Genomic DNA, 26,104 nt, shown 5'->3' on the forward strand with positions numbered 1-26,104 from the left:
GATGTTGCCAGGGTTAGAGGATTTGAAATATAGGGAGAGGCTGAACAGGCTGGGGCTGTTTTCCCTGGAGTGTCGGAGGCTGAGGGGTGACCTTATAGAGGTTTCTAAAATTATGAGGGGCATGGATAGGATAAATAGACAAAGTCTTTTTCCTGGGTTTGGGGATTCCAGAACTAGAGGGCATAGGTTTAGTGTGAGAGGGGAAAGATATAAAAGGGACCTAAGGGGCAACTTTTTCACGCAGAGGGTGGCACGTGTATGGAATGAGCTGCCAGAGGATGTGGTGGAGGCTGGTACAATTGTAACACTTAAGAGACATTTGGATGGGTATATGAATAGGAAGGGTTTGGAGGGATATGGGTCGGGTGCTGGCAGGTGGGACTAGAATGGGTTGGGATATCTGGTCGGCATGGACATGTTGGACCGAAGGGTCTGCTTCCATGCTGTACATCTCTATGACTCTATAAGGATAACCAAATAAAGGTTAATTGATGCAAGACTGTCAATGAGACTTACACAGAAGACCAGAGCTGGAAGATCAAAGGACATGAACTGGAATATATGATTCAAACAAGTTATAAAGAAGGATTGTGTGAATGTATTGGGAATTTGGCACAGGCAAGAATATTGTCTTCAATGTTTTTGGAGATGAGGTGGTGAGAACATGGGATTTAATAAAAACCAGATAGTTCACATTACTGAATGTAGAGGTATGGTAGCACAGTGATATGGATTAGTAACCCAGAGCTCCTTGACCAATAAACAGAGACATGCAGGGAATCCAAAAACTTTGCTCCTGGCACAACAGCAAGACCATTTTTGGGTTTGATATCTGACTCTCAACTCTGGTGGTTTCCAAACTTCTTTCCACTGTGATCCAAATCTTGAGCCTTGAAAATTATGGAAAATTTTCAGTGATAACTGCATGAGTGATGTAGAGGGACTAAGAGCAGACAACTGTTCCTTGCAGCTGAATGGCTGCCAATAGTGCCTCTGAATTCATGATCCCCTCCCACCAAATAAGAACTCACTTTGGGAAACCATGCTCTTCACAGAGCAAGCCCCTCCTATAGGAAGGATATTGGGAAGCTTCAGAAAAGATTTACAAAGACATTGCCAGGGTGGGATGGCTTGAGCTGCAGTGAGAGGCAGAATAGGCTGGGGCTGTTTTCCCTGGAACTGTTGGAGGCTGAGGGGTGACCTTGTCGAGGTTTATAAAATCATGAGGGGCATTGATATGGTAAACAGACAAGGTCTTTCTCCTGGATTGGTGAGTCCAGAACTAGAGGGCTTAGGCTTAGGTGAGAGGGAAAAGATTTAAAAGGGACCAAGGGACAACTTTTTCACACAGAGGGTGTGTGTGTGTGGAATGCCAGAGGAAGTAGTGGAGGCTGGTACAAATTACAACATTTAAAAGACATCTGAATGGGTTTATGAAAGGAAGGTTTAGATGGATATGGGCCAAGTGCTGGCAAATGGGACTAGATTAATTTAGGAAAATTGGTGGGCATGGACAAGTTAGACTGAAGGGTCTGTTTCCATGCTGTACATTCCTATGACTCTGTGATTGACATCCAATCCCTTGTAAAAACCAGGAGATTTTCCTGCTCCTCTGATGCTGCCTGACCTGCTGTGCTTTTCCAGCACCACTCTAATCCAATCCCTGGGCTCAGTTAGGTAGGGAGGATAATTGTGCCTTTTCCATTAAAGGTAGGATTTCTAATTAAAGAAACCACGCATTTTTTCCCATGTCTGTTCGAAATGGCCAGAATCCCTTATTTGCATTTAGGGTAGCGGTGACTAACCACCTTTTCAAGGAAAGTTAGGGGTGGGTGATGATCTGTCCAACATCCTGTAAACATATTTTCTAAAATGACCTTGTGCTGGGTAAGAGTTTGGAAGGCCAGTGAAGACTGTATGCGGTCTTGAAGATTCATGCTGGGCAGCTGTTTGAGTGGTTGGTGGGTGGGGGTGGGCAATGATTTCAGAGCGGAACCAGAGTAATGCTGGCGGTGGACGGATGAACGCGGTGGAACACGTACCCAGTTCGGTACGTAAAAACAATGACTGCAGATGCTGGAAATCAGATTCTGGACTAGTGGTGCTGGAAGAGCACAGCAGTTCAGGCAGCATCCGAGGAGCAGTAAAATCGACGTTTCGGGCAAAAGCCCTTCATCAGGAATAAAGGCAGAGAGCCTGAAGGGTGGAGAGAAAAGCTAGAGGACGGTGGGGGTAGGGAGAAAGTAGCATAGAGTACAATGGGTGAGTGGGGGAGGGGATGAAGGTCAGGGAGGAGGGTGGAGTGGTAGGTGGAAAAGAAGATAGGCAGGTAGGACAAGTCATGGGGACAGTGCTGAGCTGGAAGTTTGGAACTAGAGTGAGGTGGGGGAAGGGGAAATGAGGAAACTGTTGAAGTCCACATTGATGCCCTGGGGTTGAAGTGTTCCGAGGCAGAAGATGAGGCGTCTGGTGGTGAGGGAGCGGCGGTGAAGGAGGCCCAGGACCTCCATGTCCTCGGCAGAGTGGGAGGGGCAGTTGAATGTTGGGCCACAGGGCAGTGTGGTTGATTGGTGCGGGTGTCCCGGAGATGTTCCCTAAAGTGCTCTGCTAGGAGGCGTCCAGTCTCCCCAATGTAGAGGAGACAGCATCGGGAGCAACAGATACAATAAATGATATTGGTGGATGTGCAGGTAAAACTTTGATGGATGTGGAAGGCTCCTTTAGGGCCTTGGATGCAGGTGAGGGAGGAGGTGTGGGCACAGGTTTTACAATTCCTCCGGTGGCAGGGGAAGGTGCCAGGACTAGCAGTTGCACTTGAGTCCAGGCACCAACCGGGACACGCTGGAGGAGGGGTGAACCTGCCGCTGGGGATCATTAGTTAACCCGGCTAATGGTGGGAGAGAGAGAGGGAGAGTGGTGTGTTTGTGTATGGAGTGGGGTGAGAAGCAGCTATGGATGGGTCTATGTGGGGTATAGGTCTGGATATGTGTGCGGGGTGGGGTAGTGAAAGCAAGTCTGGATGTGTCTGTGTAGGGAGAGGTCTGTGTGTTTTGGGTGGGGGGTGAGGGAAGCAGGTCCAAGTGTGTTTGTATGGGGTGGGGTAATTTTGGATGCGTGTCTGGGTCTGGGTCTGTGTGTGTAGGGCTGGGGTGGGCAGTAGTTCTGAATGTGTGTGTGGGGACTGGTCTGGGTCTGTGTATGTCTGTGATGGAGGGGAGTAATTCTGGATGTGTGTGTGGGGAAAGCTCTGGGTCTGCGTGTGTCTGTGATGGAGGGGAGTAGTTCTGGATGTGTGTGAGGGGACAGGTCTGGGTCTGTGTGTGATGGAAGGGAATAGTTCTGGATGTGTGTGAGGGGACAGGTTTGGGCATGTGTGTGTGTGAGGTTGGGGTGGGCAGTAGTTCTGAATGTGTGTGTGGGACCACGTCTGGAAGTAGAGGTGGCCAGATCTGGATGTGTGTGGGGTTTGAGGAAAGAACTCTTGCTTCACGACCTGTTGTCTCTGGCCTAAGAACAGAAATTGCTGAAGAAACTCGGCAGGTCTGGCAGTATCTGTGGAGAGAAAGCACAGTCCATGTTTCTAGTGCAGTGGCCCTTCTTCAGAAGTGCCAGATCCCCCTCCAGGGACTCAGAACTTTCTAGTTTTGTTTTTGATTTCCAGCTTGTTTTTGATTTCCAGCTTGTTTCTCTTTTCTCTCGGGCTTTCAATTGGATGGATTCAAGTCTTGGGGGCGTGACCAGAACCGCCCATCAGTGCTGTGATTGGCTGAAGCAGGCTGCCCTGCTTTCTTCCTCATTTGATTGGAGGTCGCTTTTCCCGGCGAGTGCCCGGTGCTTCAGGACAACAGGGGGATGGGGCTGGGGGTTGTAGTGAACAGCAGTGGCTGGTGTTAGTAGCGGGCAGCGGGCAGGGGTAAGAATAGAGGGCTGCATGGGGTTTGGGTTGCGAAGCTGGAGGAATGTGATGGGGAGCGGGCTGGCGTGGTCGGTACTGTATACGGAATATTGAGGGTGAGTAACCCGGAAGACCGAAAGCAGTCCTTGGGGGAGAGAGCGTAATGGGAGTAGAGTGAGTGGGTGCACACCCTGATGCCGGAGCCCCACAGCGGCAGGAGCTTACCCGCTGCTTCCATTCCGGGAGAAAGCTCGGGGAACGGACAGGTCGGGGAGCTCGTTGGATCCAACAAATTGCAACCACCAGCAAACAGAGGTATGATACAATCGGTCAGTCCTTGTCATTGTGCACTTAATGTATTTAGAATACGGAGTAAAGGAGTTGGGTGTTGCTTGTTCCTATACGCGGCATAGATGCCAAATATCGTCAAGTGAATCTTCAACTGCTCATCTTAACGAGAATATGAGTCAGGTAAGATATACAAGTTTATTCGGTCAAATTCCCGCACCTGACTCATTAGAATCATTGTTTCTTACGAATAGCACGTTAGATTGTGCAAATAGATATTGCTCCATGCTTTATGAATTACTTATAATCCATAAAGCCACTAGCTACAATCTTATCACTTGCACCCCACCCCCCCCCCCAACCCCGAACCATTCGGAACAATGTTTGGGACGCAAGGGTAGAAGGACAGGCTGTTCCAGACATGAATTAGTTATTTTGGGTCAGTTTCCTGTGAACTGATGAGTAAACGCTCATTAATAAAATTGCCGTTAGTGTCCTTGATATCTTTTAATAGCGTGACAAAGTTCAGCGGCTCGGTTTTCAAGTCATGCTAACTTGTCGTCCAAAAACATTCAATGGTAGCCCAGACCCATCCTTCGATTTTATCGAGTTGCTAACTGAAATGTACATTTGAAATGTTTATGACCATAAGTTAAAATACAAACAATTCCAAAATCATGTTGGAGTCGAAACATTAACTCTGTCTCTCTGCTTATCTCTGCTGCCTTCTGTTTGAACTTCTCCGGCACAGTTTGTTTATATTTTAGACCTGCAGATTTTGCTTTGTTTGCTTTTGATTAAAATATAGATATTCAGACTGCATTAACAAAAGGTCAAACATCTATGGAGAGTTAGTGGTAAACAACACCTTTATTACAGTCAATTGAATATCCCTTTTTCATGCCTTTTTATAAATAGCAAGCTTTGAAGAATTTAACTATCTGAAGACTGGGATATTTTACAATGTTTGTGTTATTACATTTTATCAATCAAAGTGCAAATTGGTTGTCATAGTTTCACATTGTTTGCAGATCATGTTGTCAACATGAATAGAAGCAGTCTGTTGGTTGCAATAGAAGTAGTCTGTTGATGGCAATCCCAACTTTGAGTCAGAAGGTTGTGGGTTTAAGTCCCATTCAAGAGACTTCAGCGCAAAAATCGAGGCTGACACTCAGTATGGTATTGAGGGAGTGTATCACTGTAGGAAATGACCCTGTGTATGCACTCCCAGGCTGATGCAAAAGATCTCTGGAGTCCAATGAAAAGCAAGGAGGTTATCTCTGCTACGTGAACCAATTTCATTTTAGCCACAATTAACATAATTAAAGCAAAAAGGATCCGATCATTATCATGTTTTTGTGAACATGCTGGGTACAAGATAGCTGGATCATTTCCTGTATTACAAAAATGATTTTAACAAAAGCCTAAAATTTAGCTCAGTGCTTTAGATAATGTTCTTTTATTGATTATATCACATGTTTGCACGAAACAACTTGAAAATTGATATTTGTGATCCTTCAATGTGCTTATTATATGGTGCATGGTACCTGAACAATTCAGATATTTGACCTGAACTGGAAGATTTTTTTGCAAGATGTAAAACCTTGATCCATCACAGACAAATAATCCAATGTTTTGCACAACCCACTTAGATGGGTGAAGACTATTTGTCTTCAATTTTTTTAATACCAATTTTTATTCTTCTCCTTCCTTGCCTTTTTGCTGAAGTTAAGATTCATGATCACCAGTCTCATTGTGGTTTCTCATTCAAGTGGATATTTATAAGTCTTGATGGTAATTTTTAAATTTTCCATTTATTATAAGCAATGAATAAAAAATGTAGTCCAGTTTAAGGAAACTATTTGACCATTGGGCGTATTATATCTCAAGATGACACAATCCATCTTTTGTCCTTCTCCAGAGCAATTAGGAATGATGCAATAAATGTTGCCCAAGCCAGTGGCACCCATGTTGTATGAATACATTTTTTAAAATATACTTTAACGGGGGATACTAGGATAGTTTCTCTGGCCTTTCTCTAATTTGAGTGTTCTTCATCATTAGTTAAAGGAACAGCAAAGGTGTCTGGGGGATCGATTTGTACTGCTGAGCTGTTCATTGCAGTTGGCCTATTGGATAATGTGGAGATCATCATTACTCCGATCTGTTAACTGGTTGCTATTCAGGTTGATTCATTCGGTGTCAAAGGCATGAGATTGGTTCAGAATTAGAGCAACATTTTTAGCAGGTTTTCACCCACTCTCAATGCCTTTCAGATACACTATTAACCCCTAGCCTCCTTTGTCCCCTCAGATGTGAAAGATTCAATGACATGATTTTGATAAAAGCAGAGGAGTTAGCTCCCTGATCGACATTTACCCTTCAGTCAATGTCACAAAAAAGATTATTCTGTCATAATTACATTGCTGTTTTTGGGAGCTTGCAGTGCACAAATCCACTGCTGCAATTCCACATTACAACAGTGACTATACTTCATGAGTATTTCAAAGGCTGTAAAAGTACTTTTGGGACATTTATTCTATGTATTTAATTGGTTTAGCAGTGAGGAGTCACCTTTCCTAAGAGTAAATGGCCCTTGAATTTTGCCTTTGATTCACAAAATATATAAAGTCTGTGAAAACCGTGGTGATAGTTTCCTTTAATTTCTATCACCCACTTATTAACTTGTATTAGTCCAAGTGCTTCAAGATGTGGATTTAGATTATTCAAACATTTGCTCTAGTTAATTTTCTTTTAAGAAGGTCACTAGCATGATGTATAGAGAAATGCCTACATTGACTTTGAAAAGGCATTTTGATAAGGTTCCTCCAAGATTAGAAGCAAAATATATTGCACAGAATTGAAGATAACCTTGGGGCAATGGCTGGTAATTGGTTGGTAGGTTGGAGACAGAATGATAAAAGGACTGTACTCTGGTGAGATGTAACAACTACCCTCTCTAGAGCTGAAAATGTGTTGCTGGAAAAGCGCAACAGGTCAGGCAGCATCCAAGGAGCAGGAGAATCGACGTTTCGGGCATGAGCCCTTCTTCAGGAATTGAGCCCTCTCTAGAGGTCAACCTTCACTTTCCTTCTTGGATAAAGGAATAGAAAGTTGTATGTGAAAGTTGGCAGATGAGTCTAAAGTTAGAAAGCAAATCAAATGACAAAAATAGGAGTTGACAGTCACAAAGGTATGAGAGTGGGCAGAACTGTGGCAATGGGATTTAGATTAGATTCTTTCCAGTATGGAAACAGGCCCTTCAGGCCAGCAAGTCCACATCGACCCTCCGAAGAGGAACCCACTCAGACCCATTTCCCTCTGACTAATATACCTACCACTATGGGCAATTTAGCATAGTCAATTCACCTGACCTACACATCTTTGGACTGTGGGAGGAAACTGGAGCACCCGGAGGAAACCCACGCAGACACTGGGAGAATGTGCAAACTCTGCACGGACTGCCGCCTGAGGCTGGAATTGAACCTGGGACCCTGGTGCTGTGAGGTAGTAGTGCTAACCACTGAGCCACCGTGTTGCCCAAGTGAGATCATCCATTTTGTAGTGAGAAAGATTAACAAATATAATTAATAATGAGAAACTAGGAACTGTGAAGGACTAAAAAGATAATACATTTTCCTGGACACAAATCATTTAAAATCTAGTGTACAGTGTAATGATCCCATCTGATGTTATTCCTAAGTCAGATCCCTGACAAGAACTTGCCTTGGAGAAAATGAGGACTGCAGATGCTGGAAATCAGAGCTTTAAAATGTGTTGCTGGAAAAGTGCAGCAGGTCAGGCAGCATCCAAGGAGAAGGAGAATCGACGTTTCGGGCATAAGCCCTTCTTCAGGAATCATTCCTGAAGAAGGGCTTATGCCCGAAACGTCGATTCTCCTTCTGCTTGGATGCTGCCTGTCCCGCTGCACTTTTCCAGCAACACATTTTTAAGAACTTGCCTTGACAGATCATGTTTTGATTTCTTTTGATTTTTTTTAAAAAATTGCTTGTTCAGCACACAATGCTACAGATCTTTGCTTTTAATAATGTATCTGAAGGTTATCAACAAAAGATGATAAAGTAGAATATACCAAACCATCTACTTCTGTTACAAATTCAAAGACTTTGAATGCTTCTGTAGAAGTAGCCATGATTTGGAGATGCCGGTATTGGACTGGGGTGTACAAAGTTAGAAATCACACAACACCAGGTTATAATCCAACAGGTTTATTTGGAAGCACTAGCTTTCGGAGCGCTGCTCCTTCATCAGGTGGTTGTGGAGTATAAGTTCGTAAGACACAGAATTTATAGCAAAAGTTGACAGTGTGATGTAACTGAAATTATATATTGAAAAGACCTAGATTGTTTGTTAGCTGTCTCATCTTTTAGAATGAACGTGGTGGTTTCAGTTCTTTCATATATAAATTGCCGAACTTTTTAAAAGTTACATTCTCAATTGACAGAATCAGTCTGACCATTGTGGCACAGACAGGCTCACACAGGGCACCTCACACCTTCAATGCTGACATGACACCAATTATTAAAGTTCACTTGAGAATGTAACTTTAAAAAAGTTCTGTGATTTACATATGAAAGAACTGAAATCAACATGTTCGTTCTAAAAGATGAGAGACTTAATAAACAATCCAGGTCTTTTTCAATATATAATTTCAGTTACATCACACTGTAAATATTTGCTATAAATTCTGTGTCTTATGAACTTATACTGCACAACCACCTGAAAGCTAGTGCTTCCAAGTAACACCAGGTTATAGTCCAACAGGTTTGTGTGATTTCTTTTTAACTCTGTAAATGTACTATTTCACTAATCCTAAAACTCTTGTATAAATTTTTTAAAAAAAGACCGTTTTTGTACAAAGTTCAACACCCCTTGATACAGTATCCAAAATAACACTCATGCAATACTCTCATCAAAGTATGGTCTCTAACAAATCATTGGGTTATGCCATAGGGACTTCAAATTTTAGACTGGAACTGTAGATAGCACCTTCCTGGAACTATTTCACACTAGCTTAAATGAACTGAATTGTAAGAAACCTCTTCAAGGTTTTATGCCAACAGTTCTGATCTGGGACTAATGCTTCACGCTAAGGTAATCTAGTTTACTATAATTCCATTCCTTCCAATTGCACTTGTACAGTGCTATACTATTCCAAGGTCTTCATAGAATGACTCAAAACTCGAGTCAAAACTCAACAGAAAACTGGAACAAAATGTCTAAGCTATGGGTATTTCTCTTAACTTAAAAAGAATTATGTTTCAGAAGTCTCAAACACCTTAAAGCCCCACTTCATATCTAAAATAAACAAAAGTTTATTAGTGGTGCACACTCTAAAGTAGAATTTCAAAAACTGTTTTTAATGAACTCACCATGGCTACAGAAATACTTTACAAGTTAATTCAGACAGAAAATACACTAGTTACGAACTCAAAACCAGAGACCCAAACTAACATTTTCAAAATTATCATTTTATTGTATAAATCTCACAGTTTACATCACAGCAAATACAAAGGCAGTCAAAAGGGTACTTGCAAGCTATCCTTATGTTATACTTTTGATTCATGAGAATTTAATCGAATATTGAACATTACAGCGCAGTACACGCCCTTTGGTCCTTGATGCTGCGCTGACCTGTGGAACCAATCTGAAGCCTATCTATCCTACAATATTCCATTTTCATCCATATGTTTATCCCATGCCGATTTAAAATGCCCTTAAAGTTGGTGAGTCTACTACTATTGCAGGTAGGGTGTTCCATACCCCTTCTACTCTGAGTAAAGAAACTACCTTTGACATCTGTCCTATATCTATCACCCCTCAATTTAAAGCTATGTCCCTTTGTGTTAGCCACTACCATCCGAGGAAAAAGGCTCTTACTGTCCACCATATTTAACTCTCTCATTTTATGTTCAATTAAATCACCTCAAACTTTTTCTCTCTAATGAAAATAGCCTCAAGTCCCTCAGTCTTTCCTCCCAAGACCTTCACTCCGTACCAAGCAACATCCTAGAAAATTACCCCTGAACCCTTTCCAATGCTTCCACATTCTTCCTGTAATGTGATGACCAGAACTGTATGCAATACTCCAAGTGCAGCCATGCCAGAGTTTTGTACAGCTGCAACATGACCTTGTGGCTCTGAAACTCAATCCCTCTACCCTTTACTAGAGTTACACAAGGTTAAATTACGAGGCCTAGTTGCATAAACTTTGACTGATTAGTAAGTGTTCAGATGGTGGGCTGATCTAATTTATGATCTTTTGAAATGAAGTGTTGCCTACAGTGAACTCGAATAATCCAGCCAAAGGGGGTGCAATCTTAAAATTACAATAAGGCTGTTCAGGAGTGAAGCAATTTTTCATGAAGTTGTAGAAATCTATTACGCTTCCCTAAAATGCTATGGACAATTGCTTAGTTAAAATATTATGCCTACAAGTAAAATATTTTCGATAGAAGTATTTAAGGATTGGATAAAAGGCAGGGAGTTGAAGTACAAATTAGCCACAATCTGACTCAATAGCTTGAGGGACTGAAGGCTCACTCTTGTTCAATTGTTCTTGTAAAATACCAATTAGCCAATGTCAGGTTTATGCTTTAACTTTTCTACTTTTGCTTTAGTGATTATCTTACAATGTCATTGTTTCGTTGCCTTTTCAAAGTGCTCGGATTGGGATTAAATCTAAACAAAGAATTAATTATAACTTTAACTGCAGGTTGTTTCTGAATCTGAAAATTGTGGGTTTGTTGATTTTAGGGGTTCATGATCACTGTTAACTAATGCAGGCAGTGGATGATTTATTGCCATGTTCTAATAGTTTATTGAGTTTCTTAAGTGGCAATTTAATTAGGATACATTACTTAATTATATAAAGTACACAACTATGACAATTGGAGATGGACAGGCAGGCTATCAGACAGAATATTTTCATCTCGTTAAAGGTTTGGGGGACAACATTGTGCTGTCTAGTTGTGGTTTTCGGGAACTCTTCCCAGGTCTCCCTCCTCCTTCTGAACAGGTTTCTGCCTGCCTGCTGAAGACTGTTCCATGAAATTATTCTCTGGAAATATTCCCTAAAGAACTCCCCTTTGCATTTATTGCTATGTCATATTTCTAGGGGCAGGATATTGTCTCTGTGTCAATCAATTGTCTGAACCATTTTGACCAATGGCCAAAGGGCAACAACTTAATATGTTGAATGATCACTGTCCTCTTCATCGGAGAATTAGTTTACTATTCTAAGAACAAATACTTCTTTCTTTTGACAATAGTACACCAATAATAGGGTCTATTTAGCACCAGATTAATTAAGTGGGCATCATGACCTTAGTTTCTCATAATTCCTTTGTTTTCATATATTACAATTTTGGAAAGTTGATTAGTGCTGGAGAAATCTCATGCTACACAAAGTACTAGGAAAATTTTTAAGGGACCCTAATATTCAACAGGTTCAAACCCCTTTCTAAGACTGAAGTACTGTACATAATGTAGGCTGATACTTTGTGCAGTGCTGCACTCGCACAAGCTGTCTTTTAGCTTGGCCGCTCAGTAGGATGGATGGTAGCCTGGTCCACTATGAGTTCATGCCTCGCCAAAACCCCACAAATGACCATGGATCTATTTACAGATTGTTAGAACTCAACTGATTCACAATTGTCCCTTACTTGGTTTGCGGCTACATATGATTGGGATTGGTTTGCCATCCAGAGTGATGCTAACAACACTGGTTCAATTCCTGCATCAATTGAGATTTCTATGAACTCCCCTTCTCTTTCTCTCTCTTTTTTTTTCCACCCCCACCCCCACACCCCCACTTGCCTGAGGCATGGTGACCCTCAGGTTAAACCACCACCAGTTGTCTCTCCTAACCTCTCTGAGAGCAGCCATATGCTCTGGTAAGACTATGGTGACATTATCTTTTGTCACATAGCATAGTTGACTCTTAAATGGCTTTATAAATTTAATTGACATGTACTGCTGGTCAGAGTGTTCTCAATGTTGCCAACAATAAATTTTTAAATAAAATAAAAAAGATTCTGCATATTCACTAAGAGCAGGGGCTTCTATTGGACATCCTGACCAAATAACTTGCCGCAACTGTCAAGGATTTTAAAGCCAGCTTGTCAAATATATAAAAGTTTCTTTTTCACTATGCACTCACCTGTATGCAAATTATGTACCATCAGTTACTTGTGGTCTGTTCATACTGCACATTTACCATTGGTGCAAATTGGGTCTGAGGTCTCAAACATCAAAGCGAGATGAAAATTCCTTTGTCCAGGTACTCTGGCTGTCTTACACAGCAACTGTAGAGCACTTGTCAACTTCTAAGCATTTCAGTCACATGGTAAGTGATGGGGTGACTCCTGGGATGAAGGCGTTGACAGATGAGTCAATTATTCATTCAAGAATGTGTGATGACCTTATTGATACATACAAGATTGTGAGTGAATGCAAGTGTGGCTTGACAAGGTAGTTTTCACCAGTGGAGGCATCTCAAACTTGGGATCATACACACAGAATAATAGGACACACTAATATAAAACTGGGATGGGAAGGAATTTCTTCTCCCAGAATACTCTATCCCAGAGAGTTTGTGGAGGCTAGATCACAAGAAGTATTTCTAGAGGAAGTAGATAATTTTTTTAAATATTGGGAAGTTGAAGGCTGTAATAAGTTGGCACAAAAGAGGAATTGAAGTCTGGATCAGATCAGCCATGATCTTATTGAGTGGAGGTGCAGGCTTGAGGGGCTGAATGGTCTTCTGTCCTTATTTCTTTTGTTCTCAGGTACAACATTCTGTCTGGCAACCTCTTTGGCCTTCATCACTAGGAGTACATTACAGGTGTTATTCCTTCAGATTTTAATTGTTGATTAAACTGTGAATTTAGCAGGGTATTTTAAAAAATATTTTTCCTTTCAGTGAAGTCTTTATTTCACATTTTTTTTACACTCTTTATTTTACACTCCGGGCTGATTTGACAATAGATGTCGTACTTGACTTTAGATTCCCTTCTCAGTTTCTCTCATTAAAATAAAATCAACCTGATTTGATGAGAGAAAGGGACAATTAGGTGTCCAGTTCCAAGCCTCGGATTGCACCTTTTGGCAGCTAGTCCACTTAACAATTCGCCAGAATACAAACAATTGAACCCAAAGGTACACAGGCGAATCTAACTCATGGCATTGTTACCCATAATCGCCAAATATAACTCCTAATATCTCACTTGAGAGATGCAACCACAGTATGTACAAAACATAAGGTTCCCAAATCAGTCTCTGTTGGGTTAGTGTAACATTTGACAGGTTTTCAAGACTGACAAGGGAAAGTCTTTTTGGTTTCTTGATAATTGGAGAATCCCTTCCCGGAAAAGAGACTGGTTGTTGTTTGCAATTTATATCACCACTTCATGAGATGGATGTATTTTCGACCCTATATGGAAAAGGATGAACCTGTCCATTTTGTTTTTGAAAGGTGACTGACGTGTATTTTAGACACCACATTGATGTTGTATCTAAATACAGCTGGATTGCAGTCGGCGAGTGGAGCCCCTAAAACACACTAAAATGAGGGGTTGGCCAAGACCTACTGCGACTTCCAAAGGTGAGACTAACCTCCGCAGTGCGTTCAAATCTGCCCTGCAAAGACCAAACCGTGTACATTCCTAGTGATCTCGTAATTGCAGTCACCCCGCTTGTTTATGAGGAACTCGCTGTAATCATTCCGTGTGAGGCGGCACGTAGGCACCGTTTGAGTGATTTGCAAAGTGGTTGTTCCTTGTTGCTGCTGTGCGGAGAGCGGTACGTGATTGCAAGCACTTGCCTGATGGGGGGTGTGCCCTTTTTGGCTGCAGTGTGATTCATGTGGAAATCCTTTTTACCGGAAACTAACATGAACACCACCACCTCCACTGACTATATATTCACTGGAAATGGAAACGCTCGTTTCCTTTTTGCATCCCTCAACCCATCAGACAACGTTGGGCTTGGCAAGGCATTTTTAAAAAAGCTGGATTGTAAGTATAGCTGTGAGAAAGTAAGTTTTTTTTTATTTTAAAAATCGCACTTACTTAAATGTTCGGTATGTCACCAATATGCAGAGTTTCAGTCGGTGGAAATTTAAACTTATTCTATATGAGCGAACCTGGAATAGCGCAGCAGCCAATATTCTCTTGTGTTAAGATGCTCCTTTTTAAAAGCACTTTAACAGAACTGTTCATGTGCACGGTATCCTTTCCTAAGTCGGTGTTATTTTCTACAGCTGCGTGTGGTGCTTTATAATGTAAATCCGCTGAAAGAGCAAGTTTATCATTCTCAAATGTGTCGCCATAGTCTTATGAGACCATAGCGTCTGCTCTCTCATTAGGGAGAGAAACAACTGGTGATGATCTAACCTCAGGGCCACCAGACCTCATGTGAGGGAAGAGTGTGAGAAGGAGAGTCTTTCATGGTAATCTCAAACCGGTGATGGGAATTGAACCCACGCTGTTGCCATCGCACCGCGGTGTAAACCAACAAGATAGCCAACTGAGCTAGAGCGATTTCTCAAAAGTAACTAAGTACGTATTTTGTTTAGTACATTGGCAATTGTAGTTGGATGTAAATGTACCTTTTTATGTTTCATGTTTTTTAAAAAAAATGGGAGCATCAAAACCTTACTGAAGTTTGAAAGAAAACCATGTTACCCATTAAATTCTTTGATGTTGGAAATGTTCACAAGTTCTTCCCACACTGGACTGTGGTACCCAGTCCTGGACCGAATTCTGCTCCAGTGCCAGAACTAGGAATCACATCATTTTGGGTATTGTGGACTGCTCACTCCTGTTAACCACATCTCTGGGGGAGGGGGGGGGGGATTAATTGTTGGGTTCTGTGGCATTATCCTGTTCCTTTGGTATAGTGACAGTCAATATCAAGACTGAATATAAGGGAGAAAAACCAAAATAACTGCGGATGCTGTAAATCAGAAGCAAAAACAGAAGTTGTTGGAAAAGCTCAGCAGGTCTGGCAGCACCTCAGAAAAGAAATCGGAGATATCGTTTCAGGTCCAGTGATGCTCGGAACTTCTCAAAGGAAGGGTCACCGGACCCGAAATATTAACTGATTTCTCTTTGCAGATGTTGTCAGACTTGCTGAAATTTTACAAAATATAAGGGATCTTTTTCTGGTGTAATAGTAATGTCCTTACCTTTGGGCTGGAAGCTCGATGGTTAAGATCCACCTCAGGACATGATGGTAATAGAAGGTGTGTTACAATGCATCGAATTGATTTGTTTGACTGTCAATTTGTAAAGCTTTCTAAAACACCTTTGGCAGGTAATAAGATGGGAGAGCTTCCTGGCCAGCCAGTGGTACCTGCAATGCAACAGCCTCCCCACGTTAAAAGATTCCATGTGCAGGTTCTTGGCACAAAATAATCTCTCCCTCAACCTGAGGGATGCCCCCACACTGACACACCATGGAACATAGAACAATATAGCACAGAACAGGCCCTTCGGCCCACGATGTTGTGCTGAACATTTGTCCTAGCTTAAGCACCTATCCATTTACCTATCCAATTGCCGCTTAAAGGTCACCAATGATTCTGACTCTGCCACTCCCACAGGCAGTGCATTCCATGCCCCCACCACTCTCTGGGTATTACCCCTGACATCCCCCCCCACCCCCATACCTTCCACTCTTCACCTTAAATTTATGTCCCCTTGTAACACTCTGTACCCGGGGAAAAAGTCTCTGACTGTCTACTCTATCTATTCCCCGGATCATCTTATAAACCTCTATCAAGTCACCCCTCATCCTTCACCGTTCCAATGAGAAAAGGCCTAGCACTCTCAACCTATCCTCGTACGACCTATTCTCCATTCCAGGCAACATCCTGGTAAATCTCCTCTGCACCCTCTCCAAAGCTTCCACATCTTTCCTAAAATGAGGTGACCAGAACTGCACACAGTACTCCAAATGTGGCCTTACCAAGGTCCTGTACAGCTGCAACATCACCTCACGACTCTTGAATTCAATCCCTCTGCTAATGAACGCTAATACACCATAGGCCTTCTTACAAGCTCTATCCACCTGAGTGGCAACTTTCAAAGAGCTATGAACATAGACCCCAAGATCCCTGTGCTTCTCCACCTTACTAAGAACCCTACCGTTAACCCTGTATTCCGCATTCTTATTTGTCCTTCCAAAATGGACAACCTCACACTTGACAGGGTTGAACTCCATCTGCCACTCCTCAGCCCAGCTCTGCATCATATCTAAGTCCCTTTGCAGCCGACAACAGCCTCCTCACTATCCACAACTCAACCAATCTTCGTATCATCTGCAAATTTACTGATCCACCCTTTGACTCCCTCTTCCAAATCATTAATAAACATTACAAACAGCAGAGGACCCAGAACTGATCCCTGCGGAACTCCACTTGTAACTGGGCTCCAGGCTGAATATTTACCATCTACCACCACTCTCTGACTTCGACCGGTTAGCTAGTTCTCTATCCAACTAGCCAAATTTCCCACTATCCCATACCTCCTGACTTTCCGCATAAGCCTACCATGGGGAACCTTATCAAATGCCTTACTAAAATCCATCTACACTACATCCACTGCTCTACCCTCATCCATATGCTTGGTCACCTCCTCAAAGAATTCAATAAGACTTGTAAGGCAAGACCTAGCCCTCACAAATCTGTGCTGGCTGTCTCTAATCAAGCAGTGTCTTTCCAGATACTCATAAATCCTATCCCTTAGTACCCTTTCCACTACTTTGCCTACCACCGAAGTAAGACTAACTGGCTTGTAATTCCCAGGGTTATCCCTAGGGGCACAATATTCGCCACTCTCCAGTCCCCTGGTACCACCCCCATTGACAGTGAAGATGAAAAGATCATTGTCATTGGCTCTTCAATTTCCTCTCTTGCTTCCCACGTAATCCTAGGATGTATCCCATCAGGCCCGGGGGACTTGTCTATCCTCTTTTTCAAAATGCCCAACACATCTTCCTTCCTAACAAGCATCTCCTCTAGCTTACCAGGCTGTTTCATACTCTCCTCTTCAACAATACGGTCCCTCTCATTTGTAAATACTGAAGAAAAGTACTCATTCAAGACCTCTCCTATCTCTTCCGACTCAATACACAGTCTCCCACCACTGTCCTTGATCGGACCTTCCCAAGTTCTCATCATTCTCATGTTTCTCACATACGCATAAAAGGCTTTGGTGCATCCTTGATCCTACCTGCCAAAGATTTTTTCATGCCCTCTCTTAGCTCTCCTAATCCCTTTCTTCAGCTCCCTTCTGGCTATCCTGTATCCCTTCAATGCTCTGTCTGAACCTTGTTTCTTCAACCTTATGTAAGCCTCCTTCTTCCTCCTTACAAGACATTCAACCTCCTCGGCGACCAAGGTTCCCTCACACGACCATCTCTTTCCTGCCTGACAGGTACATACATATCAAGGACACGTCGTATCTGTTCCTTGAAAAAGTTCCACATTTCCACGACATCCTTCCCTGACGGCCTATGCTCCCAACTTATGCTCCTCAGAACCTGTCTTGCAGCATCGTATTTACCCTTCCCCCAATTGTAAAACCTACCCTGTTGCATGCACCTATCTCTCTCCATAACCAAGGTGAAAGTCACAGAATTGTGGTCACCAACCCCCAAAATGCTCACCCATTAACAAGCCCATCACTTGTCCCGGTTTGTTACCAAGTACCAAATCCAATATGGCCTCCCCTCTGGTTGGACAATCTACATACTGAGTTAGAAAAGTTTCCTGGACACACTGCACAAACACCACCCCATCCAATCTACTTGATCTAAAGAGCTTCCAATCAATATTTGGGAAGTTGAAGTTGCCCATGACTAGTACCCTGTGGCTTCTGCACCTTTCCAAAATCTGTTTCTCCACATCTCTGCTGCTATTGGGGGGCCTATAGTAAACACCCAACAAGGTGACTGCTCCTTTCCTATTTCCAGGATCAAATATTAAGAAGTATTCAAAGACGTGTGTTTTCTGGGTGCAGGCAGTGAGTATTTTTGTAATAGCCGTCACCCAGGGCAGCAAATATGTGTTTTTTTTTTGAACAGAAACAAAACTAGAAATTGCTGGAAAAGCTCAACAGGTTTATGGAGCAAAATCTGAGTTAAAGTTTCAGGTTAACGTGTGAGGAATAACAGAATGCTCAGGGAGAAGGTAGGGCCAATCAGGGATAGTGGAGGGAACGTGTGCGTGGAGTCTGAGCAGATAGGGGAAGCCCTAAATGAGTTTTTTGCTTTGGCTTTCACCAAGGAAAGGGAACTTGTTTTAAATGAAAACTTTGAGGAGCTGGGATACATGCTTGACCAGATCAAGATTGATCAAGTTGATGTACTGGAAATGCTGGAAAACATTAAGATTGATAAGATTAGATTAGATTACTTAGTGTGGAAACAGGCTCTTCGGCCCAACAAGTCCACACTGACCCGCCGAAGCACAACCCACCCATTCCCCTACATTTACCCCTTTACCTAACACTACGGGCAATTTAGCATGGCCAATTCACCTGACCTGCACATCTTTGGACTGTGGGAGGAAACCGGAGCACCCGGAGGAAACCCACGCAGACACGGGGAGAATGTGCAAACTCCACACAGTCAGTCACCTGAGTCGGGAATTGAACCCGGGTCTCTGGTGCTGTGAGGCAGCAGTGCTAACCACTGTGCCACCGTGCTGCCCACACCATTGTGCCACAGTGCCGCCCACAAAGTCTCCAGGGCCAGACCAAATTCATCCTAGGCTGCTCCGGGAAGTGAGACAGGAGGTTGCTAAGCTGCTGGCGAGGATATTTGCTGTCTCACTCTCCACGGGAGTTATATTGGAGGATTGGAAAGAGGCAAATGTTGTTCCTCTTTTCAAGAAGAGTAATAGGGAAATTCCTGGAAATTAGAGACCGGTCTTCGGTCTGTGGTCAGCAAAGTTTTGGAAAGAATTGAGGGATAGGATTTATGACTATTTGGCAAAGCATAGCATGATTAAAGGCAGTCAACGTGGCTTTGTGAGGGGCAGGTCATGCCTCACAAATCTTATTGAGTTCTTTGAGGAGGTGTTAAGACAGGTTGAAGGTTGAGCAGTGGATGTGGTGTATATGACTTCAGCAAGGCATTTGATAAGGTTTCCCATGGTAGGCTCATTCATAAAGTCAGGAAGTATGGGACACAGGGAGATTTGGCTATTGGGGAATTCGGATTCGGAATTTGCTGGCTGACAGAAGGCAGAGTGTAGTTGTACTTTGAACATATTCTGCCTGGAGGTCAGTGTTGAGTGGGGTCTTGCAGGGCTCTGTTCTTGGGCCTCTACTGTTTGTAGTTTTTATACATGACTTGGATGAGGAGGTTGAGGCGTGGGTTAGTAATTTGCAGATGACACAAAGGTTGGAGGTGTTGTCAATAGTATAGAGGGCTGCTGCAGCACAACATAGACAGGATGCAGAGCTGGGCTGAGAAATGGCAAATGGAGTTCAAGCTGGATAAATGCGAAGTGATACATTTTGGAAGGTTGAACTTGAATGCTGAATATAGGATTAAAGACAGGATTCTTGGCAGTGTGGAGGAACAGAGGGATCTGGGTGTGCAAGTACATCCCTCAAAGTTGCCACCCAAGTGGATAGGGTTGTTAAGAAAGCATGTGGTGTTTTGGCTTTCATTAACAGGGGGATCAAGTTTAAGAGCCATGAGGTTTTGCTATAGCTCTACAAGTCCCTAGTAAGACCACACTTGGAATATTGTGTCCAATTCTGGTCGCCCTACTACAGGAAAGATACACAGGCTTTGGAGTGGATGCAAAGAAAATTTACCAGGATGCTGCCTGGACTCGAGGACTTTCCTTATGAAGAAAGGTTGAATAAGCTTGGACTTTTCTCTCTTGAGAGAGAGAGAGAGAGAGAGAGAGAGAGAGAGAAGGAGGTTGAGTGGAGATCTGATCAAGGTATACAAAATAATGAGTGGCATAGATAGAATCAATAGCCAGAGAATTTTTCCCCAGGGCTGGTTTGACTGGCACGAGGAGTCATAGTTTGAAGATATTAGGAGGAAGGTATAAAGGAGACGTCAGAGGTAGGTTCTTTACGCAGAGAGTTGTGAATGTGTGGAATGCGTTGCGAGCTGTGGTGGTGGAAGCAGAGTCATTGGGGACATTTAAGGAATTGCTGGACATGCACATGGATAGCGGTGAGTTGAGGGATGCGTAGGTTAAGTTACTATGTTTTACATTTGGATTAAACCTCGGCAAAACATCGTGGGCCAAAGGGCCTGTTCTGTGCTGTACTTTTTCTATGTTCAAGTGACCCTTCCTCAAAACTATTTCTGTTTCTTTTTGCTTCTGACTTACAGCATTTGTAGTTCTTTCAGTTTTTATTTTTTAACAGGTGGTTCTTAAGATTTTCTTTTGAGCTATTTGATTTTATGGGGCTTCTTTTTCTTCTTCACTAACTAACTCGTTTATTAGGCGATAGTCGCATAGTAACAAGACCTTGTCTATTTTTGTTGATGTAGGATATATTAATTCTCGATCCTTCATTAAATGTGGCTCGATAATTAATATATCCCACATCAACAAAATAATCTCTCCCTGAACCTGAGGGATGACCTCTCTCAGACAAACAAGGAAAGTGTTCACTTGTTAGACAGCACAATAAACTTTAGGTAGCAAGTTTTTTTCCCACAAAATAACTGAAACCACACAAAAGGCCTAAACTCACTTTACACAGATTAAGGTCACCTAATTTATTTCTGTCACTGGAAGGTTTAGCTGGAAGCTGGTAGTTAGTCTATATACTGGTCTCAATCTTAGATTCAAATCTCTGATTACAGTAGCATCCACTACACTCTGCTCCTGAAAAGATTTAAGCTAGAGATTCTACTTTATTTGCAAGCAATTCATTGTCTTTGTGATTTCATGTTTTCCTGGCTCTTACTGAGTCTTGCTTTGTTAACATAGTAAAACTGTTCACTCTTTTGCAGCCTTCCCCTTTCCCCTTGTGACTTTCTGTCCCACATTTTCCTTGCAGCTTCTTTCTTTTCCTAGCCCTTTGTGTAGCCTTTACATTTCCCAACAGACAGCTCCCTGCTCTGGCCAAGACTTCTCCTTGCCTGCAGCTCACTTATTTACTTACTTTCTTTCCTCACTGAGCCTACTTGCAGGCAGAAAGCCTGTCCTCACCAATTATGTGTAGACCCTCACGGAGGTGACTTTTCTCCGATTGGCAGTTCCAGTGATATAATTTTCCTGGATGTTATGCAGTCTTCTGGGGCAAATTCACCCCACCACCTAAACGTCAATTCATTTTGCAGAATCATTTATTCATGTTGCTGGTATTGTCAGACCACAGGGTAACACCTGCTGGTATAATGCCACTATTTGCATATTCTAAACTTAAAGCATTTTGTTTCTCAAAGAGAAAACTACATATAATTTAAACGTAACTTGCCTTAGGTGCATAATTAATCATTTCATTTTTGACGTGGATTTGTTTTTATTTTTCTCATTACAAACAGCCTAAAACTGTATAACCATTAGCTGAAATGCATTAAGAAAATGAGGGAACTACCATGTAGACTGTATTACAAGCTGACGAGAAGCATTGTCATTTGTCTTCCTTGTGCCTCATGGCCACAGGTTAGCAGTTGCTTCATTCCCAGTTTCACTGTTCACATTTATATATATTCACAACAGCTCAGTTCTGATCTGCTACTTTAACTTTGAACAGATCAAAGAACATTGGAAAATGTTGTCACATTACTTAAATTAGAAAGCACGTGCAGGTTCAAGATTTATGTAGGGCATCATTGGTTTTAAAGCTTGCATTGAAAACAATTTGGAGGTTTTACTTATGATGTCCTTCAAGGAGTGATTCTGGGGACAGAGGCTAGTCAAAGAGGCTAGTTGCTAGCTTGTTGCAACTTACATTTCAGGGAGAGAAGAAATACAAGATCTTGTGAACAGCACCGCAGTTAGTAGTTGCACTCCACCATTTATCCACAGAGGATATGTATACTGTTGGGGTGTGTGGGGGCACACACCACAAACAATTCTTGCTCTCACTTTCTATAGAACACCGAACACAGAACAAAGAACATTACAGTACAATATGTGCCCTTCTGCCCTCGATGGTTCCACAGGTCGGCAAAACAATCTGAAGCCCGTCTAGCCTACACTGTTTCATTTACAGCCATATGTTTATCCAATGACTGTTTAAATGCGCTTAAAGTTGATGGGTCTATTACATTTACAGGCAGGGCGTTCCATGCTCCTACTCCTCTCTAAGTAAAGAAACTACCTCTGACATCTGTCCTATATCTATCGCCCCTCAATTTAAACCTATGTCCCCTCATGCTAGCCATCACCATCTGAGGAAAAAGGCTATCACTGTCCACCCTATTTAACCCGCTGATTATCTTGTGTCTCAATTAAGTCACCTCTCAACCCCCTTCTCTCTAATGAAAACAGCCTCAAGTCTGTCAACCTTTCCTCAATAGACCTTCTTTCCTTACCAGGTAACATCCTAGTAAATTGCCTTGGAAAACGTTTCCAAAGCTTCCACTCCTTTCATATAGTGCGGTGACCAGAACTGTACGCAAAACTCCCAAGTGTGCCTGCAGCAGAGTTTTGTACAGCTGCAGCATGACCTCATGGCTTTGAAACTCAATTCCTGTACCCAAAAAAGCTCACACACCGTATGCCGCCTTAACAACCCTATCAACCTGGGTGACAACTTTGAGGGATTTATGTAAATCGACACAAAGATCTCCCTGTCCATCTATATTACCAAACATCTTACCATTAGCTCAGTATGCTTTGGAAGGAGCAACAGGAATAAAGTGAATTACCTCATACTTTTCCACATTTAAACTCCATTTGCTACCCCTCAGCCCAGCTTTGCAGCTTATCTATGTCCCTCTGTAATCTGCAATATCCTTCGGCACTATCCACAACTCCATCGTCCTTAGTGTTATCTGCAAATTTACTAACCCATCCTTCTATGCCTTCATCTAGGTCGTTTATAAAAATCACGAACAGCAGTGGCCCTTAAACAGATCATTGTAGTACACCACTAGTAACTGAACTCCAGTATGAACATTTCCCATCAACCATCAACCATCACCCTCTGTCTTCTTTCAGCTAACCAATTTTGGATCCAAACCACTAAACCACCTTCAATCCCATGCCTCTGCATTTTACGCAATAGCCTATCGTGGGGAACCTTATCAAATGTCTTGCTGAAATCCATAAACAACACAACTGCTTTACTCTCATCCATGTGTTTGGTCACCTTCTCAAAGAATTCAATAAAGGCTGTGAGGCACAACCCACCCTTCTCAAAACAGTGTTGATTATCTCGAATCAACTTATTACTTTCTAGATGATTATGAATCCTATCTCTTTATAACCTTTTTCAACACTTTACCCACAACTGAAGGAAGGCTCACTGGTCTATAATTGCCAGGGTTGCCTCTACCCCTCTCCTTGAACAAGGGGGAATAACATCTGCTTACCTCCAGACATCTGGCACTATTTCTGTCGACAATGACGACATAAAGATCAAAGCAAAAGGCTCTGCAATGTCCTCCCTGACTTCCCAGAGAATCATAGGATAAATCCCATCCTGTTGAGGGGAGTTATCTATTTTCAAACTTTTCAGAATTGCTAATACTTCTTTCTTTGTGAGCCTCAATCCCATCTAGTCTAGTAGTATATATCTCAATATTCTCTTTGACAACATTGTCTTTTTCCAGTGTGAATACCGATAAAAAATATTTATTTGGTGCTTCTCCTATCTCCTTGGACTCCATGCACAACTTTCCACTACTGTCTTTGATTGGGCCTAAACCTGCTCTAGTCATTCCTTTATTCCTAATCTATTTTAATATTCCTTAAATTATTGATAGAGATATTGCTGGACAACATTGGCAGTTGTGTTCTAAATTGTGCAATATTACTAGATGTCAACAAGTTTTTAATACTATCTTATTGTAGTTTTAAGGTTTTTAGTTTGAGATTGATTGATTGATTGAAAAGTTATTTTGGATGATAGACAAAAAACTCAATTTAGTACAAAACTAGACAGACCAATGTTTGTTACTAGAAGAAAGTGAGGACTGCAGATAATGGAGATCGGAGTCAAAAAGTTATGCCTGAAATGTCGACTCTCTTGCTCCTCGGATGCTGCCTGACCTGATGTGCTTTTCCAGTACTACTCTTTGATAATGTTTGGTATCTGGTCTGTACTGAATTTTCTGCATGAGTACTACAGTTGAATTTAGCACTCCTAAACTTATCGAGAGGGCAAGGAAGGGTAATTGTTTGAGATTTCTATCTATGTGTGTAAATAAATATAGAATACTAATGTCTGAGGAAAGGGTTGGATAAGTTATAACTTTTACCTTCATCTGATCAAACTGCCTATTGACATCTGTTGTTCATTTTTATGCATAGCGATCAACCTGTAAGGAGCTGACGTGGCTAATGGGATTCAAAGGACATGCTGAATTTTTGAAACATATAAATACTCTTGCATGTAACTTTTTCACAAGAGGATAGGCTAAGCACTGTTTTTCCCTCCAGAAACTTGCTAAGTTAGATGTCTGCTTGATCTCAAAAATAATCTACGTAGAATTCTGTGAAGAATTATCCTTGCATGGAAGTCTCATTATCATGCACGCCTCTTCAGATTGCCAGACAACCTCAATTTGTACAGCCATACGTTTTGATGGGAGAAAAACAGTGGCTTGCCAGTTACCATCCAGCAGTGGTAACTTATTTGTTCTTTTACTATCAGAATGAAACTTGGCTGCAGGAAATATAGTGGGCCACCTAGTGGCTGAATTAGCTTTTGCAGTATAACTATCAAATTGCTGAAAGTTCCCATTGTGCCAGCCAATAACATGAATTTTATTAAAAGGACAGGGAAGAACAAAACTTTAATGAGAAGGTCAAAGTGGCCTTAATTTCTCTATTGGCTGCACACCTGAGTTCTCTGTTCTTCACTGGATTTTTTTTTTCCTTTTCTTTAAGAATGTAAGATTCAAGAGTGGGCCATGCATCCCCTCTGAGTCTGCTGCTCCATTACGATTAACGACATGATGAGTCTATTACTTGTGATTTGATTGGCAGTAGTAGTAGGAGGGAACAAGGATGGGAAGGAGTAAGGAGAAAATAATATTCTGGATAGAGTTAGGTACAGAGGGACAGGAAGAATGTCTGACTTTGGAAAGGTGGTAAGTGCATAAATTACTTTTTTGAGCAATTAAGTATCAAAAGCTGGTATCATAATAAAGCTAATAAACAGATTAAATTTGCAAAACTAAGCCAGTGCCTAATGCACAGTTACCTTTAAATAAGGAGCTGCATAGATTAAAAAGAACATGGGTAATTAAAGAGTAGCACGTGGTCTGTATCCACTGAGGCAGTTAGTTGTGTTTGATTATAATAAGCTGTCATGGTTTCAAATGTAACATTCCTCTGTCATCAAATCACTGGTGAAGGTATCCCCCAACACCAAAGGGCTGAAGGAATTTTGCATTACTGATCATATATAGGGCTAAGTTCCATACTTCCTTGGACAGTAGAAAGTTCATTTTGACATTCCACCAAGCTCTTATGATGAGAAGCATGGAAATTACCATCCAGCTGGCCACCAAACAAATACTTTTGCAACACCATTTGATGCTGGATGATATGGTGTATTAAAATGTGTTTGACTCCATTTTTACTCCCAATATTTCAAATTCCTCCAATCTAGACTGTTGACTGTTACCATGACACCATCTCTGGTAACCCAAAATCAGTTTTGATTCAGAGAAAAGAGTACCTAGTGGCGATATAGGTTCAGAGAGGAGTGTTAATTTTTCACTCTACTCATTGGA

The 26,104-nt window shown here is 42.0% G+C and overlaps 1 long non-coding RNA gene across 2 annotated transcripts in view; it reads left to right on the forward strand.

Moving 5' to 3' along the window:
* Positions 1–3,944: 3,944 nt before the first annotated feature.
* The window catches only part of LOC140476178 (uncharacterized), a 54,881-nt gene continuing 32,721 nt past the window's right edge, over positions 3,945–26,104 (forward strand). The window contains exon 1 of one of the 2 annotated variants that reach the window (XR_011960421.1): positions 3,945–4,210. This is a non-coding gene — a long non-coding RNA (uncharacterized lncRNA). Of the gene's footprint in view, positions 4,211–14,097; positions 14,221–26,104 lie in introns of those variants that run through there. The other variant, XR_011960424.1, reaches the window with a different exon arrangement.

This window comes from Chiloscyllium punctatum, chromosome 4 (genome assembly GCF_047496795.1).
Source record: "Chiloscyllium punctatum isolate Juve2018m chromosome 4, sChiPun1.3, whole genome shotgun sequence".
Lineage (NCBI taxonomy): Eukaryota > Metazoa > Chordata > Chondrichthyes > Orectolobiformes > Hemiscylliidae > Chiloscyllium > Chiloscyllium punctatum.